This window comes from Macrobrachium nipponense, chromosome 31, assembly GCF_015104395.2.
Source record: "Macrobrachium nipponense isolate FS-2020 chromosome 31, ASM1510439v2, whole genome shotgun sequence".
Lineage (NCBI taxonomy): Eukaryota > Metazoa > Arthropoda > Malacostraca > Decapoda > Palaemonidae > Macrobrachium > Macrobrachium nipponense.
Genome location: NC_061093.1, coordinates 8,998,327 through 9,021,820, shown reverse-complemented (window position 1 = coordinate 9,021,820; position 23,494 = coordinate 8,998,327). Strand labels below are relative to the sequence as shown.

The window sequence follows — 23,494 nt, the reverse complement described above, 5'->3', positions numbered from 1 at the left end:
ACTTTTTTTACCAGATACATATGCAATTGTAAATAGCCACAATGCGCGCGCGCACACATATATTATATATATATATATATATATATATATATATATATATATATATATATATATATATATATATATATATATATACCCGCTCCTACCTTGACACCTGCCTATAGGTGGATCTGCAGTCTCAAACGGTTGTGTGTATGTTCGTCAATACTGTCTCTGTAGTATATATACTTGTGAATTTTAATACTGTATCAGTCCTAGTCAATGGCTTGAAAATAAGCCGAAACAGGTCAGGACCTACACCCTGTCTCTTATTTTTCACCTGGGGATGTGTGATGTATGTATGTATATGTATATGCAGTGAACATGAAAGCATTCCTCCTTACTATTTATAAGAACATTGCGCAATACATGTATAGCAGCAGCTTGCCAACATACATCAGCATACAGCCAAAGAGAGAGAGAGAAAAAGAACTGGCAATGCCACATAAAGGCTTCGGCTGCTAAAACCTTGATACACAACTAACTATTAAACAGACCTAATCAGGGTGGCTTGGAACCACCCTACACAAGCTACATCCCCCCCCCCCCCCTTCCCCTGTATCTTAGATGCCCTGGGTTCCGGGATATTAAATCCGTCATACCTAATATACTTCTTCCACTTCAACCTTTGCTTACAATTCTGGAAAGTTTCATTTTTTCTATATGCTCTGGTAAAGTTTATCCCAACCACTTATTAGTTGGCATTCAACATCAGCTCATGATTTCAACGAAGCAGCCTGGCTCAGGGATTCTCTTCGTACATGCCAACCATGGCCACCAGGCTTCCGTAAGACGCCAAATCTCTTCGGAATAATGTGCATACATCCCTGTAAACATTGTAAAGGACGCCCTCCAAGGGTCACTTTCGCATACCGTCGCAGTACCTAACCCCAGTGGCCTTCCTCCGACGGACGAACATTGTTACCAATAAACGATTGTCTGCCGGTCTTCGACTTGTGAGCAGAGTAAAAAAAACAAGTGGTACGCAGCCTCATCTGGTAGCACTGTTTGTTGCCAGAACAACTTCCGTCGTTTCAACGCTTATGACGTCATCCTCCTTCGCCTATGATGTGGTAACAATGTTTGCCCGACGGACATTGTTCGACCGTGTGAACACACCTTGAGTGTATCTCATCATCCACCCACTTTGAAAATCAGTAGATTGATAGTCTCAAACCTTCTTCCACACAAAAACAATTCCCCCTCCCTACCAATTGTTCAAATACCAAACAGCATCTAGAAAAACAAGCAGTATATCTGACATTTATCTGATGACGGCGAAGACAAGTCAAACGAGTGTCTTCGTTGGATGGGGTGTGGTGGAATTCTAGCTGTAAGGGCACTGAAGACGAGCGACAAAAGCACACGACAAGAACACTTTTACGAAGTATGAATTGGGATGAAAACAAGCTGATAGGCCACCCACGAAGAGAGCTTGAAAACCCAGGAGTCATCTGACTCAGAAGAAAGCAGCCGTGGATGTCTGTGGTCAGGTGAGGGAAGGTTACAGGACGGGATAGATTTTTTTTTTTTATTCGATTTTTAAAAATGTTTGGCATTATGCCAAGCACTGGGGCAACTAAGGCCTTTCAGCGTTGTAACGGAAATTGACAGTATGAAAGGTTTGAAAGGTGTACCAGGAGGGAGGAAAACCTCAAAGCAGTTGCACTATGAAACAATTGTTAAGAGAGGGTGGACAGTAAGATGGTAGAAAGAGAATATGAATGGATGTACAGTAAAAGGAATGAAAGTGGTTGCAGCTAGGGCCAGAAGGGACGCTGCAAAGAACCAAAAGTAATGCCTACATTGCACCGAATGAGGTGCACTGACGGCACTAGCCCTCTACGGGGTGGAAAACAGCAAGGAAGTCGTGTACAGGAATAGATGACGATGGAGAAAAGGGGCGTGGTCTAGTTGGGGGGAGGGGTTATGTTCTAAAATTGCTGGAATAAGAGAAAAGGGAGAGATTATCAGAATAAGAGACACAAATGGAGCGTTGTTCTAAGACGAGAATTGTGTCTTGGGATGGCAGAGTTTTTCCACACTCGAATGTGGAGTGATGTAAGAATGGCAAAGTTTATTTTCGTAAAATTGGACTGCTGCTGCTCTGCTGCTTGCCCTTTGCTGGTGACGTGGACTTTTGAGAAAAAGAAACGGGCGAAGCGTAGGAGGGTTGGAAATAAGTGGCCGAAAAATGGAGATGACGCAGCGAACCGGTGACCAAGATGAAAAGAGTTTGCGTGGCTGTGTGTCAACTGTATCTGTAAGAGAAAAAGGTTCCGAAGGCATGGGTGGGAATTAATTGCTTCTCCGAATAAAGGTCAACCTGACGGCGAGACTGAAAAACACAACTGCAAAATGCTACTTTGTACACCAAGGAAGGACGGCCCACTGAAACATTTTTGCCTTGTTATTATAACCTGAAAGAAGTGAGTGGGAAAGAACAATATCGAGCTGATTGACACTCGTAGGTTATAGATAATTCTTACGTGGCTAGGAATCAATTGGTTACCTAGCAACGGGACCTACTAGTTTTATTGTGGGATCCGATCCACATCGAGAAATTAAATTCTATCACCAGAAATAAATTCCTCAGATTCCTTGTTGGCAGAGCGGGGAATCAAACCCATACCCTGAGATCGGTGGTCGAGCACGTAACGGACTCCTCCAATGCGGAAACTATGGAAGGTAAAAGGGTGTTGGTGGTGGGTTGTGTATGTTGTGTAATTCGGGGAGTTTTAGAAGGGAGGAAAGCGCGACAAACAAATAACAGGAATTGGAAAGGGAACGATTCTCTCTTCCAGGCAACAAAAGCACAGGCAAACCTTGAGGTTAATGATGCAGTGGGGGAGGGAGGGCGGGTAAGGGAGGGGTTACTTGACAGGCTGTTGATCAGCTAATGTTGTGGAAATGGCATCGACCATTTTATCGATTACCTCTGGAACTCCACCAATTTGATAAAATCGCTTATACTGAATATAAAAAAATAAAAAACGTATTAAATACAAAATAGAATTAATAAAAGTATATAACTCATCAAAGTCCCCAGAAAATACCAATTGCATTACTGAGAGCGATGATGTTACATTCAACTCCTGGAATGACTGCCAGTTGCAACGCAGTCAGGATGATGACGACCCTTAAAAAGCCGCCGCATCTGATCTAATATATGCTTGGGCCGATTTGCAACAGATATAGCAAGATCGGTCCTTCCAAATATTAAAAAGTCCGGGAGTGAAATTGACAAAATGCGAGCAATCTCGGGTCGGTTCAGATAAAAGAGCGTCAGGCTAGCGAGGGAGCGAGCTGGAGACTCAGAAACGGAACGAGAGAAAGTGCCACATCCAAGGGAACACACCCGACTGAACTTTTCCCTAAATGCCATCGGCCACGCCCCCCTCTCAGGAACGGAAGTGTAATACCGGATCGACAGCGCTGCCGAACACTTCCCATCTATCTATGGCGCGTCAAATATCACAGACTTGGAATGACCGAGAGGCGGCGGCGAAGAGACATCTTTTGGAGACATTCTTCTGACGAGGTATTATAATCTCTTCTCTTCCAACCCTGGCCAGTCCACCCTGACGAAACTGGTTGCGTCTTGAAGGCCACCCAAGGCCATTATGGAGCATGTTTTTTCTTCTTCTTTCTCTTCATAGAAATTCCCAAGGGTAATTTAGGATAAGTTTGATCGTCGCACGAATGAAATCAGCATTATTGACAATGGAAATCGTCAATATATAAAAATATATATAGAATCAACAATTTTTCCTTGCAATTCGCCGTTCATTCTCCCTGTCGATTTAAGAGATTATTAAATTAAAACTCCGTCCACAAATCTAGCCCAGTATAACTACTCTCATCGCAGTACAACTACACTCATGGGGAGCACTTGCAGGATACCGGTCACTCAAACCCCATTTTCTTCTCCGATGCTCTGAGCATTGGGACAACGTTGTCGAGAAACCTCAGGTTGACAACGTGAATGAAATAGAAGTATAATTAAGTATCAAACAAAGCCCACGAAATACAGGCACCCGGGGACATTACTGAAAAAGATGACTTTCACATCGAATGGGGAAATTCACAGCATCACCAAAATCTTCGACCAGGCGACAAAAAAAAAAAAGTAGGACATTCATTCTAGAACACTTCATAGTTTCCATCGCTGGTCCAACCAATATTGAAAAGACGAAGAGACGGATGATTGTATAAATATTAAGTTTCTCTCTCTCTCTCGATTTCGACATTTGCCGATACCTCGAATAATCAGGTCCTTTTAAGAAGAGTTGCATTATATATTCATGAATGCTGTTGGGCTACCCCCTTCGAATACTCATTCTGGGATTACGTCGCTCGTTCGAATTTCACTGCACTTTTTCTGGAGAGAGAGAGAGAGAGAGAGAGAGAGAGAGAGAGAGAGAGAGAGAGAGAGAGAGAGAGAGGAGACCCTACCGATGATGCAATCCACACCGTTAAGTTCTCCGAATCTACCTAATGAAGCCATCGTCACAATGAATCGATTTCCCATAACGTTACAATTTATTAGAGAGTTGCTTTCTTCTCCTTTCTCCCTACCTACTAGTTACTAAAGCATGCTTTCTCCTCCTCTCTCTCTCCCTACCTACTAGTTACTAAAGCATGCTTTCTCCTCCTCTCTCTCTCCGTACCTACTAGTTACTAAAGTATGCTTTCTGCTCCTCTCTCCTTAACTACTAGTTACTAAAGTATGCTTCTCCTCCTCTCTCCCCCCTACCTATTAGTACTAAAGAGTTGCTTTCCTTCTTCCTTTCTCCTCCTCCCTAAGCTACTAAAGTTACTTTATGTAATCCTCTCTCTACCTCTCTCCCTACCTATTAGTTACTAAAGCATGCTTTCTCCTCCTCTCTCCACCCTAAACTATAGTTATAAAGGCATGCTTTTCTCTCCTCCTTACCTACTAGTTAACTACTCAAGTCTGAAATAACCAAGTTGACCTGACAACTGATCAACACCTCTTCTCCTAGGGCTGCCCCGAAGGATTAGATTGATTAGATTTTGTTTTCACGTGGCTACGAACCAATTGGTTACCTATAGCAACGGGACCTCCCATACAGCTTATTGTGGAATCCGAACCACATTACATCGAGAAATGAATGTCTAATCACCAGAAACAAATTCCTCCGATTCCTTGTTGGCAGAGCGAGGAATCGATCTCGGGACTACCGAATCTTTAGGAGAGCACATAAACCACTCAACCGACGAGGAACTCCCACCTTTTACTACTATATATCAAAACCGAGATTCGGGACAAATCCTCGCCAATCCCTGTGACAAGTTGGCAACTATGCTTGAATAAGATACACAATGAATAAACCTGAAATGAAGCCTGCTTTAGACGATACCAGAGGTCACGATTACATTACAGTTTGAGAAGTCTCTGCCGACGAATCTTCGGGTCATTTTGATCACACACTGTCATCTCACGGTCTAGAAGGGGAGACGGCAATGAGGCTATTTTGACAGCTTCCCTTTTTAAAGTGTTAGCTACACCTGACATATTTATACTTGTCATTCAATCACGGCCAAACAGCTGGTCCGATGGGCATGAAACTTGGCAGGGTTATAGTGGGGACACCTAAGATAGTTTATTATGGAGTTTCATCCTAGCTTCCCCCCCTCCCCCCCCCCCTTTGAAGGGGGTGGGGGCGAAAAGTTTCCCACAAACGGTGCTGGTTCCTCCCGAAGACTTAGTTAGTTTGTGAATTTTCATACAGAATTTCTGTATTCTGTATACGTTTGTGTGTTAGTATATCAATAGCACTGGTAAAACTTAAGTCCACAGCCTGATCATTCGAAATGTGGGCGAAAAGATAATCAGCAACTATCTATATATATATATATATATATATTATATAATATATATATATATATACTAGAAATAAACCACCAACATTGCAAGCTTGTACCAGGAAGCTCCAGTACCCATTTTGACTTCCTACAATTAAATTCTAAGTAAAAATGGTCTGATGTCATAACACAAGAATGATGCAAAATAAAATAAAAGCACCAGAGAGCCTAGACTGATTGCAAACTTGATTTTGACCAAATATTACAAGTCTTTGCTCAAAATCTCCACCCACTACTAGTCAAGCAAGATGCGGATGGGGTAAGGGGGATGGATGGGGGAATGAGGAATTGTGGACCCCTGCCCAGTCCTCCCCCTCCCCCTCCCCCTCCTGCGAGAGCAAGAAGTAAACATACGACGCCTGGAGGGAAAATATCCTACGTAATCCCAAAGACAAAGGCTGTCCAACGCAATGGCCGCCCACGGCAGGGGTCATTTTAGCGTCCGCCCGAAAACTTGCACGTCCAGAGAGAGAGAGAGAGACGAGAGGAGAGAGAGAGAGTGAGAGGGAGAGAGAGAACCGAGTTGAGAGAGAGAGAGAGAGAGAGAAGGAATATTACATGACTATATATATATATATATATATATATATATATATATATATATATATATATATATATATATATATATATATATAGTCATGTAATATTCTCTCTCTCTCTCTATATATATATATATTTATATATATTATATATAATATTATATATTATATATTAATTATATAATATATTTATATTATATAATATATATTATTATTTACACAAACACACATATATATATATAAACTCACACCTACACCACCGCGTTCTTAAAAGGAACGGTTTGCAACTAACGGCCATATTTAGGGAGTGAAGAAGGTCCAACTGGCCATATTTATCGGCCGAGAATGTAACTGTTCTGTTCACTTCGATAAAAACCAGTTAAGAGCGTCAATGGGTTCTAAGACTCAGGGACCAGCCTCGTTTCCCCCCCTGCGTATAATAAGCACATCGTCTTTTATTGTAAGAGGTAAGTCGTCATGCTTCCATAACTGGCATACAGTAAAACTAATAAAAAACTAAAAATAAAAAATATGATACCTAAAAGTTCCGAGTGAATATTTGCGATATAACAACCAACTATAGGAGCCTTACGTTAGAAACATTTTTTCCATATTCAAATAGTAATAACTCAGTCACTTAGTCATCGAAAGAATTAAATAGTAATAACTCAGTAACTTGGTCATGGTGAGAAGTGAATTGTAATAGCTGTGTAACTTAGTCACAGTGAGAATTGAATAGTAATAGCTCAATAACTTGGTCTAGAAAGAATCTCAGTAACTTGGTCTAAAAAGAATTGAATAGTAAGAGCTAAGTAACTTGGTCTTTGAAAGAACATAAAACAAAAATGAAGCCACACAAAAGCAAAAATGACACCAACAAGCTCCGCCAGCCATAAAACTCCCGACCACCACAGCCATCACCTAAGACAAGCTACTGAATTCCAAATCAGCATTATACCCTAATCCCCCCCCCCCCCCCCCCCCCCCCCCCCCCCCCCCACCGCATATTTCCAAAACTAGTAAGACCACCTCTGGGGAAGGAAGAGACAGACAATTCCTTAAACGTTAAGTTGAATGTTTTCCCTAGCATGCGGGACGTTTCCCGGTCCAGAGGTTGAGAAACGTTTTGTTTACTTTTTGATCTGTAGGTAGGAGGTGTTACTGTAAAAATGCCTCTCTCTCAGCCAGCCAAGGTCGCTGTTCCTCGTAGGAGGAGAGGTACGAAGACGTCCACCGCACCTCCGCTCGTCGCTGTCCAAAGGTCAAAAAGCGGATCAAGTGCATGGCGATTCCTAATGTCCTTGGCCGGGGAGGAGGCGCAGCGCCGCCATAGGAGGCAACGCAAATGAATCGGAGGGCGTTCCCTCATTCCGAGGTTCCCCCACGCCCTTGGCAATGCAGTATTTGCTCTAGGATTCCCCAGGTCTGTCTCTCTGCCTCGAGTTAATCGACCTTCTAAACACTACACTTTCGACTGGACGAAAACGATGTCAAACTTCCTGGCCTGTTCAAGCTTTGATTTGAATTTTGACTGATCCTGAACCCCAGTGCTGTTAAAATTCGAAAACATGAACCTATAATGCCGTGGAAGACTATGGATACAATAATCAGCCTGTCTGATTTGATCGACACCATCATCTGAACACTTCAATGCACAACATGCAAACGCAAAACCCCGACCAGCTCCATTAAAGAGGAGCATCGATCAAGTCTTTCCTGGATAAACAAACCCCTTTCCAGACATCTAAGAGGCAAAGGTCACTCACTGTCTCTTTCCCTAAGCGCTCGTTCGTCACAGAAACGAGGAGGAATCACTTTGCGAGAGAGAGAGAGAGAGAGAATGTTGCAGTTCACCTTTTATTAATTCAGTTTGAATTTTCGGTCTTAACACTTTCAACTTCGACTCTACAAATTCGATAGCATTCATCTCATAATTATGTATCGCCTAACAAAGCCCAAATACTTCCCTTGTCGATACTCACTCGGATGAAAGACAGCCAATTTGAAACTTCGAAATGCGAAGACTCACCTGAGAAAATCACCTGTGGCCTCATTTCTCTCTCTCTCTCTCTCAACGTTTCAATGTAAATGTCAAAACATTCTTAAATTCAACTATAGCACGAGCTATTGTGCTTTTAACGGGAAGCAGCGAACAGAGTTAAAGTAATAGTAAGGTTGGTGTGTGAGAGAGAGAGAGAGAGAGAGAGAGAGAGAGAGAGAGAGAGAGAGAGAGAGAGAGAGAGAGAGAGAGAGAGAGGCACAAAATTAGACCTGTTTTTTTATTTGCTATTTTCCCCCCTTTAACCATTGTGTAGTTTTACACAGTGCGCGCATTTTTCAGCCTAATAACGTGGTCTCAAAATCAACTGTACTAAACTCGAGAAAATTCCTTAAACTCAACTTCAATTGTATAAAAAAATAAATAAAAGCAGCGACTAGTAAATTCCGGATGTCCCAACAAAATCAACTATTCCTTCGGCAGTGATAGAGGTGATTCTCAGTTTTCAGAACGCAATTCAAATTGTCTCTCTACACACGAAAGATGGTTCCATTTCTACAACACAAAATTACAACCATTCAAAAAAAGTAATTATGATACCCATCGAAAATTAACAAATTTCAGGTGCAAAAGACGAAAATTATATTCGCCGATTAAAAAAAAAATTCCCAACAAAGTGGTTAAAAAGCTAATGTCCTTTATTCCGACTGAGAGTTATGTTCATTTTTAAAAAAGACCTCACTTAGCACATAATACAAAAGCAAATACAGCACGATTTGTAAGTATACTATTTATTATGTCATAAGATAGTTTCCAAGGGATAAGGAGTGGTCAAAACATCTCAAGTGCCTTAACTATGGTAAAAATATACTGCTACTTGGTGTCATGGCACAAAATCTCAATCGCTTCTTATATACCAAACTTGGAAACGGGCAGCAAATTTACATTTGTAAGTCTGCATAAATATGCGGAATCATAATACGTAACTTCAATTTCAATTCAGCATCGAATAGTGAAAAAATAAAACATTTAGCGTCTTGGTTTAAATTTTGTCGATGAGGTCCAAAACACATTAAATGAAATTAGCACCGAGCTGGTAACAAAACTGGTTTTGTGAGAAGCAATTTCAGCTAAGGATTAGTTACTGAAGATACGAACCACATTATGATCGTTTTCAAGACCTGCTTACTTATACAAAATACCTTGCATAAGAAGGTCCTATATAAGGTTCTTATTTATGGAGACACTCCTTAGGTGGGAGGCACTGTCCAAAGAATGAAAGCTTTTCTTCTCATCCAAGGATGCTTGTTTTAATCATTAGCAGAGGAAGGATGGATCCTTGTTCAGTCTGACAAATCTGATGAAGCCAACAGGATTTGTCTTACACGCATCTGGCCAGGCCAGCATGTCCATGACTGCAGACTGCAAGAAAGAGGAGGAGGAAGCAGTTACCATGAACTGATCTTCATGTTGACCAGGAACCTTAGGAGGCAAACTGCTTTTCTGTTCAATGGAGCTCGGGCAGCTGCCATTGTGCTAAAGAGGCCTCCAAGGATTCGTGGACAATGTCCCCAGGGTAAAGAGGCCTCCAAGGATTCGTGGACAATGTCCCAGGGTAAGAGGTCAAGGTTGTTCTGGCAGCAACAAAACCTGAACTCAGTTCCTGTACAACCTAGCCGTTGTTCTTTAATAACAAGGAAAAAACAATGCCACTCACTTTGTGAGCCCTTGTTCAGTGTATGGAGAAGTCTATTACCCACTGTCTCGTATGCCCACTCGATAACCTCCACATGCCAGAACAAAGAGTCTTGAGACACCCTCTGTGTGCCTGATAATACAAATGAACAGTCATCCATAAAACCAAGGACAACATTACAAGAACCAAATGACATCTTGCCCACATCTGCACACTGAAGTGAAAGAACCAAACAAGAAAGCATCCAAAACCTACTTCAAGCAGTTCCTGATGTCAAAACACCATGCAAAGCCATCCATCACATCCAGGATAGTGGGCATTTTGAATGTCGAAGGGTTGGAAGCAAGTGACAGGTGTTGTACTCAGTCACCAGTGAAGCCACTCCAGACAGGCAAAAATGAGGGACGAGCTTCTACAGGGGTGATTGTTCTGAATGAGACAAAAACTGCTCAAAGCAATGAAGTGGATATACTTCCGAATGTCTTAGTGGATGGGCATTTGAAAAATGTGCACCCTTCATGTCTTTCAAAACCATGAAGTCACCTCCTTGAAACAAATCCGAAATGTCGTTTCTACCGTGAACAAACATTCAGTGGAGGGGTCAATGACTGACTCCAACCACTCGTTGACTTCACCATAACAGCAGAGGCCTGAAGAGCAGCTATCAACCACTTCCACTGCAGGTTCCTCCAGCACTGTCCACACCATTCTGAAGTCTTGGCAGAAGACCCCAAAATGACTTCAAAGGAAACAGCACGGCTGAAATATGTCTTAATTTACTGAAGTATAGAAATCAAGTAAACATACCAAGCTCTGGGGCAACTAAAGCCATTAAGCACTTAGAATCTAAGATTGGAAGTCAAACTGAAATTCATCCAAAACGGTGATAAAATAAATTATGGTAAATCTTCAATAAAAGCAGTTAAAAATTAAAATCTCATAAAAATGCTTAACACTCAAAGTTCATATTTCTTTAAAAGAAAACTTATTTACTTTACACAGGACCAGAAATGCCTCGACTTACAGGACAATGGAACCAAGCTAAAACTTTGACAATCTAGTAAGCATCCGGTCCTCTTTTTAAGTTTTGTCCCATAGGAAGGAGGGCTGGTGCAGTCACCCTACACGTGAACTGCGTTTACACCAAGTGAGTCGACTCGAGTCAAGCCAAGACGAGTCATAGGACTCGTGTCATTTTGAATCAGCGCCGTTCCCACTGACTCAGAAAGCAAAATCTCTCACATTTGAATTAGTGTGGTGATTCAAGAAGGGTCATGAATCGTCTTGACTCGCTTGGTGTAAAAACAGCCTATGAGGGTATCCACCTGCCATCAAGCTTTGGGCCCTCCAAGTGAGTAGGGGACCTTGTGGAAAATCCTGCCACTTGGATGGTTTCAAAAATGATGCCAAAGCAGCACAAAATTCCCAGATTTTCTTTAAAAAGTTAGAAAATTGTGATGTGTACCTTAAGTAGAAGTAATGGTGGAAAATGTGGATAGGTGGATCCACTAAGCAGCAAGGGTGGGAGAGCAACTATTTATTGCCTACCCTTAATAGAGGCATCATGTTCTACGAAGAACCACTACTACTAGTGCCATTCATAAGTTGACAATAAGATGATGATGGAAGCAGAAAAATTTATAGGAGGTGGAGGAGGAATTAAAAGGGATATAGGTCCCAATGTTTAGATGAACCCACAGCTAATCCCTATGGTCCCCACCTCGTCTAGGAATTAGGACCAAGGGGGAAATCTGTTCAGACAACAGTCCGCAAACGATAATTGTAGTGTAAAGACTATACTCTCTTTTTTCCCATTCTGGCAAAATTACACTTGAAATGGGTGTAATCTTGATGATGGTTGGTTGAAAGTTCCATCCCAAATAACATATTTCAATAAGTACTTCATGGTAGGGATAAAAGCTTGTTTAATAACCTAATTTCTCCATCAAACATGTGTTACAAATGCTATCAAGTTGAGTCTATAAATATTTTCATTTAAATGTTATGACTGCCAAAGTGGATGCACGTTACTTCATGATATACGCGAATACCACAGGAAAAATAATAAGTAGAAAAATTATATATATATATATATAGTATGTATATGTATACTGCATGCTAGGCCTAGTTATAAGATATATAAAGGCAGTTCCCGGCTCACGACGTTGCGAGATTACAACGCTTTTCAATTATATTTATCAGGAATTATTTCCAGGTTTACGACGGATGTTCCAGGGTTACAATGCCTACAACACTGATCTGGCAGAAGAAATATGACTCCAAAAATGCAAAAATCAATATTTGAAGATTTTTTTTAATGAAAAATGCAATAGGAATGCAGTTCACATAGTTTTTAATGCACCCAAAGCATTAAAAGTAAGGTTTTCTTAGGATTTTTGACGGTGTTCCGGCTTACAACACGTCTCAAGATCGGAACCCCTGTTGTAACCCGGGGACTGCCTGTATAGGCAGACCCCAGTTATCAGCAGGGGTTCTGTTCTGACGACTTGATAAGAAAAATGGCCTTATTGGCGCAGATAACTGGTTAATGGCGCCTTCGTTAGATGTGTATTGGTGCCAGTAACCAGAAATCTGCTAATTTTGGTACTAATAACTGGAAATACGTGCATATTGGCACCAAGCCTATTTCTGGTACTCCATAAAGTTACTAAACCAGATCGCCGATAACCAGGGACAGCCTGTATATAATATATATAAAATATATATATATATATTATAAATAGCTATATATATATATATATATTTATATTTAATATTATATTATATTACAGAATTAAATAAAATATGCAATTAGATAAACTTTCTTTAAATGACTTTGAAGGACAAAAAAAGTTTTCAGTTTGGGAAGCACTACACACACGTGTGCGTGCACTTTCCATAGATAAGGCATGTATAGTATAGTAACCTAGGCCTAAGAGGTTTTCCAAACTGGAAAGTGTCTTTCACCATCCAAGTCAATTAAGAAAAAAGTTTATCTAATTGCATATCTTAAGTAATGCTGGTATTTATGTAATGGTGACTATATTTGTAAAATTAATTTGTATGTAAAAGGCAGGTGCAGCATAGGCATACACTTTAGACATTTGCGCTATATGTACCTAATTCCATCTTGCTATCAAATAGATATAAAAAAGAATTTTGAATCATACAGACATTTAGTTAGTGCACTAACAAAGAGTCACAGAGCTGTTAACTGCAGATATAACCTCATACAGGTATATACCCATAAATATTACGACGCCATCAAGTGATTTCCGTGATTTTGAAAATCTTGGCCAAAGCAAGGAAACTACTGTTCTCCGGCAATGAAATGTTGGCTGTTCGTTTTACCTCCATGTTAAAGTTTAGCAAACATTAATTTTTATCAATTGCGCGTTTTAGGTAGAAATCAGTCTTTAGAAAATATTGATAATTACAACTTTCTTTTAATATTTGGTGTATTTTGGTAGAACCTGCATCAAAATGTATGAAAAACACACAAAAGTTCAGGATGAAAACCTGTATCTGAAACATTTCATGACGTTGACTTCAGCAACCATGGTATTTCATTTTGGACCACATATTTCTTCAGTCTCTCAACTCAATAGCATTATGTACATGACAACGAACAAAACACATATTTGAGAGAGAAATGTGAGTTATTCAATAAGCTTTCATCTGGATGATCAAGTGCTTACCATATATTTCCGTGTATAAGATGAACTTGAGATAAGATGTAAAAATATGGCAATTTTTCATACATTTTCCTCATATTTGTAGTATAAATTCCTAAACCATGTGTGTAAAGGCTAGCTTTTGCAATAACAGGTATCTTATAAAATATTGGTTATCTAAAGATGATGTTACTACAAATGCTGGGAAAAAAAAAGGGGCCAATTTTATATCACGTTTTCCCTACACACATTGCCTAAATGGGAAACTATTGTTGTGTTTGTTTCACTCCCAATCACAAACAAACCTTAACATTATGATATATACAATAATCATCTTGCATAATTTTCATATAACTGAATTATTCCAAATAGCTGTACGTACTAATCCAAAACTGTCATTTACCACCAGAATGATAATGAACTTCTAATGAATATTACGTTATCCTGAATGTTAGTACTACCGTAATTACACTACCATTAAAACTTCTGAAAGGCTGCCAAAAAATAAAAGCTTGCTTGGGGCAACCACAACTCGATGTTTACATTTTTGTGCCTACCCCGTACAGTACAAACAGCATACCTAACCTAGCCTAGCCTACGGTGCTCAGTCAACCATCGGTAATATGGCTGCACTGGGTGTACGTAGGCCAGTTATTTTGATACATTATACTAGAGTACCTAAAAACAAAATAAGTGCATCCAATACAGTATGTTATTAACACTGAAGTAATTTAATTGTAATTTATGTGTATGTAATGTTTTGTATAAATAGGCAAATTTAGGGTACTATAACAAGAGGTCATGAATGGATTAATCCACTTTATCATTTCTTTACGAAAAAATTAATTCAGATCTCTACTAAATTGCATCTCATAGCTTTTTCTGGAAAGGGTAAGCATCAAGGTCCAGGGATCTACTGTACTATATAAAGTCCACAGAAAATCTGCGAATAACCGAGTCCGCAAATAGCTGTGGTCAATTGTAAAGGCAGTCCCTGGTTATTGGAGGGAATCCGTTCTCAGGGGGTGCTGATAAGAGAAAAGTCCTTAGCAGAAACTCAGCGATTAATGGACTTGTGACGCTGAGTTTGGGTTATTGGCACCTGTTAAATATGATATGGCGCCACAATTCTATTATCGGCACCTAACTGTGGTGCAGATAACTGAAACTCAAGCCGATTTGACACCATAACCCGCTGATTTTATGGCACTAGACAAGCCTCATAGAACTGCACCATTAACCGGGGACTGCATGCATGGGTATAATTTCATCTTGCACAAAAGCTTAAATTTTTCAGGTCACTGTAACGTTGCTTTGTTTTGGGTAGGTGACTAACCCTGGCCCCTTTCAGGGAAAGAGAGAAACAACTTTGGCAAAGATCTTCAATTTGTTTAAACCCATATGTTGATGCGAGGGGAGGAGGGAGGCCTCTGATACTGTAATTACTCAGAAAGTAAAAAACTTTACCATAACAATGTTGTTTTTGTATAGGTAACCTAACAAGTTAATTACATACCTGAATCCCACATTCAGAGGTGGGATACATGGACAAATTCTACCCCAAACCATTAAAAACTGAAATGAATTTAAGAATAAAGTTTGCTATCACTGACACCGATTAGTGTTTCCACCTGCCCTGGGTACAGTACCACAATACAACAACCACACAAACAACACTCATTTACACAACCTAAAAAATCACCACCACCCACTATAAACCTGGTGGGTGCATGGTACCCCAGGCTCCCCAAGACTCGGCACTCTTATGTCAAGGTGTCGGGGCGAAGAGAAAAAAAGGATGGAAGGGATTTGTCTTACACTCCCCCGCCCAAAAAACCATGTAGTGCCAATAAAAACGGACCCAGGGTACAGCCAACCACCCTATTCACAGTATTTTTCACAGAAATATTCACAAATTACTGTATTTTCAAAATTTTTGACTAAATGCACTTTTTGTGACAAAAACTATTAGAATACTTTGTTATAAGCATTTTTAGAGGGGTTTAAAGTATTAGCGGATCTTAGCTATTTGTGGGGTGTGTGCGGTGCCCATCCCCCCACCCCCTGCCCTGAATACAGGCGGAATTTTTGCACCTCCAATAAGCCGATGGGAGAAATGAAGAGAAATAGGTTAGTTTTAAATGTTAACGAGGTAAAAATGACTTTTTTCATAAGCTTTTACCTTTCAAAACAGTTAAGACGCCCTCTCCAATCTGGCCATGTGTTCAAGAATAAGATCCCAAAGAAAGAAGAAAGCAGGACAGGGCATTCTTCATAAAGGGTCGAGAGGGATCTTTATCCGAACACCAGAGGTTATTGGAAGTTCCTTCGATCTTCTCAGTTGTATGTAGATAATATTTTAATCCTCTAACAGAGCTCTCTCTTCTTCTGAACCCAGAAACTCCAATAAGTTCTAAATGTTAAAAGAATGAGGCCAGGCCTTGGACGGGATTGCGTTCTTCGCCAAAAATAAAAAAATAAATAAAAATAAATAAAAATAAAATAAAAAAATAAAGGGTATAGGGATAGACTGCATCTCCTTTCTATCAATAGCATGACTCTCACTAACCCTCAAATATAGTAGAAAGTCTCCTGTATCTGTTACAGACGCCTGAGAGGACAAGATGTTATTTCTTCTATGCTGAGTGCAGAAGATAGACCGTTTGGTTTGGTAGACATAGCTGGATGACTGATGTTTACATTTAGCTATATCTTCTGCAGACGATCCTGAAAACCCTTTTTATCTGAGGAGCTTCCTGATAGTCTGTATCCTGTCAAGAGCCAAAGCGGACAATCCTTGTTGGAGGAGCCTTAAGTGAGGCTGTCCGAAAAGACTTGGCTTTTGTGGTAGTAGCTGTGGGAAGTCTGCCAGTAGCCCAAGGAGATCCGGGAACCAATTCTTCAGGGGGCAACAATGGGCCACTAATATCACAACAGTCATACTCTGGCAGAGAAACGAAACTTTTTTCTAAACTTCCCTTATCATGCTGAGTGGAGGGAAAAGTGTACAAGATCCTTGTTCATCCAATCTTGCAGCGTGGTGCCTGTGGCCCACGCTTTAAAGGATCTGGGACTCTCACACAGAATCGAGGAAGTCGATGGTTCCTGGAAGTTGCTATGAGGACCAGAGTTGGTTTTCCCAATAGCTTCCACAGGTCTGAGCAGACTAATGGGTCCAGAGTCAATTCTGTGGGGAGGACCTGTTTGTGATGGCTCAGTTCATTTAATAAGACATTCAGTTTGGCCTGGATGAACCTCCGAACTATCATGGTTCACTTCTGGTCTGCCTAGAGAAGACGAGGCCTTGGTTGCTTCACAGAGGGAGAATGTAGTGGTTGCCCCCTGGCTTCTTGATATAAGACCAGGGGCCGCAGTTCTTTTTTTCCCACCGCAGGGTGTTTTGCTTGTTATTATGGTAACACACCCATGGGGAATAATTTTTTCTTTTATTTTCACATTTGTGAGCCATTGGGTGATTTAGCGAAGGTTTGGTATATGGAATATTTGTCTCAACAAAGGAGCTCCACGCTAGTTTGTTTGAGCCTTGTCGTACCTGCCCTTTGGACTGCCTTGCTGAATTACATGAAGACTAAAAAATATGAAAATAAAAGAGAAAAGTATACCCCCATGGGAAATTTCTGCAGCATATTAATATTGAAAGATTGTCGTCGTTTGCAACAGGATTTTTGAAGTCCTGTTCAATATAAGGGCAATGTTATCATTTACTGTGCAAGCTTTGATCATGGTATTCACCTCTGTATCAGCTTTCTTTGGAACTCTTCGCTGTTGCTAAAGTTGTTTACAACAATACTGACATTGTGCCACTGACACTACGGGGATTGTTTGATGTATTCAGCAGAATTGCCTTAAAATGTATCTGTGACAGACACAGGGAAGACTTACCCTTGTTAAGCGCATATAATGTATGGTGTTTTAATGATGTGTAATGCTCAGGTGTATTAGATGCTTCGAGTTTGCTGTTGGTAATCAGCAGAATCATCTTCATGTACATTCACTGGATTTATAAGGGAGTTTGCTAAAGATTATATTACTATGAGTTAGGTTTAGGAATTTGGTTGTTAAAAATAGAATTGAGCTATTTTATTCTTTGCCTTCTACTGATGTATGTTTGTGTTGATTTTTGTCACAGCGAGTTTCTTGTTTTTCTTCCTCCCTGTGACTTTCCCTCCTCCTGTTGGTATACATGTTAATGTAGGAGAATGGGGAAAGCTTGTGTCTTGTACCTGTAGTTGAACGCAGATTCTAGCCCCAAACCATCATTAACAGCCATCTTTAATTCATAAATAGATATTATTTTTCTGAAGTTTACTCTCTTTTCTTATTCCTCTTTGAGTGCCAGTGTGTCTTGCGGAGGGTCCTGACTCCTGCGATTTAATAGCCCTTTTGAAGTCGTATTTGGTTATTTTGAAAATCTGCCTAATTGAACTCTTGTTTTCATATAAGATATTTTGGGTATTCAAACATCATGGATCTGGTGTATATGTATATCAATTCATTTTGGTTTCACACGAGATTTGTGTAAGAGGGGATACCTAATGGCTGGTCTGAGGACTTGAAGATAGGGGAGAGCAGTGATGATTCGACAGTACATTTCCTGGACTAAAGGCCCTCAGCTCCGATAACTGAAACGCGAGTTTACTATTTGACCACACGGACTAGTAAAATAGAGTTTAAATTTAGGTTTTTCTCTTCATCCGTATGTAATGACGGAAAACATAAGGTGTGGTGTAGTGAATATGATAAGGAAGTTGATGATCCAGTTTGGGTGTAAATTTGTACTGTATAACGAATTTGTATGTTAGCTGTTTACCCACTGTAATCTCAAAGGACATAGGGCTGAGGGTGTCATCAAATGGTTATGATCTGTGAGGGATGGTTCGGACAGTCTAAGGTAAAGATGATTCGGACGTGTCTGAATCATCCCTCCTAGCGAATGCTTTACTAATTATAAATTCCAACTAAGAACAAAAGAATTTTCCACTAACAATATTTATGTTATATTTTGTGTATCCATTCATTAGCCCCCTCATTAACCGTTATAAAGCACTCCATAAACCCACACAGGACCCCTCACTACAAAAAAATTCCTATCCTTTGCTTCAGATTGATTCTAGTTCCTTAAAGCCTATCATGAGACCAGAGTATAAGAAAAACCAATAGGGCAAGGGATGCTGCTGCTGCTTTGTTAGAAAATACACTTCAGGAGTTTTCGAGAAAAGGGTGGTTCAGGTAGAACATGATTATGTGAAGAAATAGATACAGGGTTGACCAGGAGGGTTTTTCTCCACCTACAAGCACAACAACCTGCCACCATCATCACAACAGCAGTTTTCACCTGAGAATATTCGACCATTTCCAAAAGCAGGAGAGAGGAAGGAGACAGCTAAAGCAGAAAGCCGGGAAAATGCATGATTGCATGGACACTCCAGAAAAGCTTGAATGTAAACAGAAAGAACAGAAGTAAAAGCCAAACCCCCCACCCAAGAAGGAAATAAAATTTGGAAATTATACCTTAAGAACATAAAAAAGCAAGAAAAGATACTAAAAAGTTAAACACAGAGGACCAAACCAGTGATAAAGACCTTCATCATGGTATTGAAGACCTCTTGACAATTGAGCTTAACAATAATTGTTCTGACATCTTGGAAGAGGAGATCAGACACACACAAGGTGGTTTCATTGATAAATTCCCCAAGTAATGAGGACTTTGTTCTTGTTGGAATAAAGCTAGTAAAATGTAGCTAAGCCTATTATGTAGGTAAATTAAATTAGCCAGCAATTAGACGCATATGATGAATTTCAGATTTCTTATTTTCTAAGAAAATCACAGAAATTTGCTACTAATAGTTTTTACATTTCCATAAATTGAGGATAAACAACTGCTGGTAAAGAGGCAGTAATTGGAATGCACCCAATTTCAGTCCAGCATAGTATTAATAGAAAACATGGCATTTCAAAGTTTGTTAGGCCAACATTAAATAAAATTTAGGCACAACAAATGTCATGTATTTGAGTTACATTTTGTTTGGTGTTACTCATGGCGAGAATAAATACAACTATTTCAGTTATTTAATCATTGGCAGGCAAGGATATTTCATTTCATTTTTGTTTTGAAGGATACAACATTCTTTAAGCCAACTTTAATATTTATTCTCAGTAAACACTCATGGATTTTTGAGTATTTGTCAGCATAAACATTCCGCATGGTATTTGTTTCATTTTATCATCTGACTTTGAAGGTAAATATCAATTATAATAACTGTCTGAATCATCCCATGCTCTTGTCCGGACACTTTTGAAATAAATATTGAAGGCAAGTAACTTCAGTATAGTAAAGTATACAACTTATCAAATTCACTCGTAAATGTACGATGATGAGGCTACACAATAATGACATGTCAACGACATCTCTGCTCCTAACCTCTTACTTCTAGATATTAAAAAAAAATAAAAGTGTCCGAACCATCACCGCCCTCCCCTAATCATTCACAGAAAGTTTGAAAAGCATGTGAATTCTGGTAATTAATAGTGAGGAGGAGGCCATCATACCATTAACATTTGGCATGGGTGTGTTACCATAACAAGAGAAAACACCCGCGGTGGAAAAAAAGGACAAGACCATACCTTCATTAGCGGCAAAAAGTAATCAAAACTTAACCCTCAAAGGCAGTCCTAACCCCGGACAGAATCATTGGGAGGGGAAACGTGTTGGCACCAGAGACCACATGGTGATGCAGGCTCAGCCAGCCACCTATGTTCAGTGTCCCACTGGATCTTCTGAAGGAGAAAGTAATCTGCAGCTGGTCCTCCTCCCAGTCTCAGTGTTTTTTATTTGCCCTGTTTAGTCCATGAGATGCATGAAATGCTATGCAAGTCCAACTAACTGAGGAGTGGGTCATTTACTGTGGGAACACATCTGCCTCTCTCAACAGAAGGAAATTCCTGCAAGCAGTTGCAAAAGCATTCATAAAAACCCTGGGGACAACAAACGCTAAGCATTCCCACCCATACCAATCTCCCCAAGGAATATTATCAATACTATCTGTGAAATAACTCAGGATCGCAGTGAAAAGGTGGAAATTGCAGAAAGCCGCTTTACGCCATCCTACAGTCATAATTTCATTACAAAGTTGTTCAACTACATATAATTTAGGCCTGAAAGGAAAGTTGAGTCATAAAAAAAAATTGCACAGTTGATATATTCATTTTTTTTTGTAACAAAAATTATCCTTTTTTCATAAGTCTTCCAGAGGTGACCCTCCAGAGCTAGAAGTGTGCGGCACCTACAGAATATGGCCACGGGACAAGAAAAGTGTCTTACATAATAATTTTTTCTTAATTCTTATTAGTGGAATAATTAAATTTTTTTTTCTTAAGTTGTATTAAAAAATAATTTTTTTAAAGTGAAACTTCTTTGGTCAAATTTTACTATTTTTCCTTTTTCTGCACAATTACTTAAATTAGTGCTTAAAATGAAAGTCAGCTGCTCTTTCAGTCATGCCCATAAAAATCATTAAAAACTTTATTACAATCATTCTTTTGAAAATTTTTCAGGAGTCTGTCAGACGTATTGAATGCTTTGCAAGGTGCTAAAAAAAAAAAAACTAATGCCTTAAAGGGTTGTACGTATAAGAGAAATATGGGACTTTATGACTTACGCTAAACTCAGTATAAAAAAAAAAGTTATTGCTTCAAGTCAATATATTGTATAAAAAATAAAATGCTATGCAGTCGATATATGTTTTATAATTCATAGTATCAATTATCTTGCTGATACAAAGTAAAAATGTTTCTGGTATAACTTTCTCGGAAATACTGAAACTCTTGTTTAGGCCATATTCTAGAGAAAAAAAAAATAAATAAATAAATAATAAAATGAATTATAGTTGAATATGATTTGTGTGTGATTCATTCTGTAAAATATACATAAAATTGTCAACTGACATTCATAAATAGAAGCAGGGAAAGGAAATCCATTGCTGGATGCTGGATAAAAACCCATAAAATAAAAATTTTTGGTAAACGTGAAGATATCTACTTATGCAGCTTTTATGCTAAACAATACAGAAAATGTATCATATTGCAGTAAAGGCACCAAGATATTATGTGGAATTACAGTGCTGTCTTTATTTTTCCTTTGTTTCATCCCAACCCAAGGGGCTGGATTGATCTAAACATGGCATCTCGCAGAGCTTCCGCCATTTTTCTTTAGCACCATCCCTTCAGAGTTGATTCCAAACCACAAAGCAAACAAAAGATGGCAAATTTCTTGTTATCTCAGTAAAATTCTCCAATATCTCACCTGTACTGCATTAGCTATATACTCCCTTCCCTTCTATATTGAGCCAAAAATATATAAATGAGACCTTTGTGCAGGAGTCTCCTTTACATTTATATTCTGGTTTATAACAGTTTTCACCTGCTTGGCAACCAAACTATAATAACTCCACCCCCCCCCCCCCCAAGATGTGTAGTATGCAATGAGAGGAATTCAAAACACGCCCAACTTTTCATTCAACAATTAATAGTTTCTGTCATATGATGGATCCGAGGACCATGGTGTTTTGTCAACAAACCCAGCTGATGTGGATCAATGGATGCCAAGAACTTCCACACATCAAATACTTCTCATACTCATTGGTCATACAAATAAAAGCCTTGGCATGTTTAGTTCATTATGAATAGTAATAAATATCAGGTAATAGCAAAATTAGGAAAAAGATTGTTTTGTTTTGTTTCATTGATTTTTTTGGGGGGAAATGTCGTCAAAGTTTGAAAATTAAGCATTTCCAAAAACAATAATGGTGGTGAAACATGCAAAGGGCATCAAAACAAGCAAGAAAAATATTGTGTAAAGTATAAATTTACCAGAATTTCTTATCACACTTCCCTCTCTGCCATACTTATTCCCTAGGGTAATTCTAGGCAATAACTCCTCACAGACTGCAAGGACCGTCCTGTGAATACAACAGCCACTAGCAATTGGGGCGTTTAAAATATAGTTCGGTGTGTTCAGTACTATCCCTGGGGGTTATTTAGTCTTCCCCAAAAATAATAGGAAATTCCTAATAAGCAACCCAAACATACTATAGGAACTGTTAATTTCCAAAGAAATACCGAACGCAGAATTATTACCTAGATCTACCTTCCCTATTTTGTATTCTCATATATAGGGCTATGTATACCTGGCAAGTGACATTTCCAACATTCCATTGCTTAGTACATTAGGCTAGTTACGCTATGCTTAATGTTTGACTAAGCAATATCAAAAGGGTGTAAATGATGCAATACTGCAGACATCCAAAAAAATTTAGTTTGTTTTTTTTTTGTCTATACTAAAGGCCTGGTGCTAAACATACCTGATATGTTTAGCCTACAGCTCTTCTGTAGAGAACCAATTTTCTTCATGGGATAGGCTACTCATAAAAAAAAATAATAAATAAACAAAAGCCAACATTAGTGAAGTATGGCATATGCTACCTTATGGGGCCTCGTTTTACACATTTTCCATCATTCCGGCCACCTAAGCAGCATCAATCTTCAAGCCACCTATGAATTAATTTTTTTACATGATACACGTCTGACACTACTAAGCGTGCACATAGTAGAACACAAAAGTAATGTCACAAAAACCCTA

At 39.3% G+C, this 23,494-nt stretch overlaps 1 protein-coding gene across 1 annotated transcript in view; it reads right to left on the bottom strand.

Annotated features, from left to right (window-relative positions):
* LOC135206596 (importin-5-like) overlaps positions 1-23,494 on the bottom strand; it is a 126,347-nt gene that overhangs the window by 101,957 nt on the left and 896 nt on the right. The window lies entirely within an intron of this gene.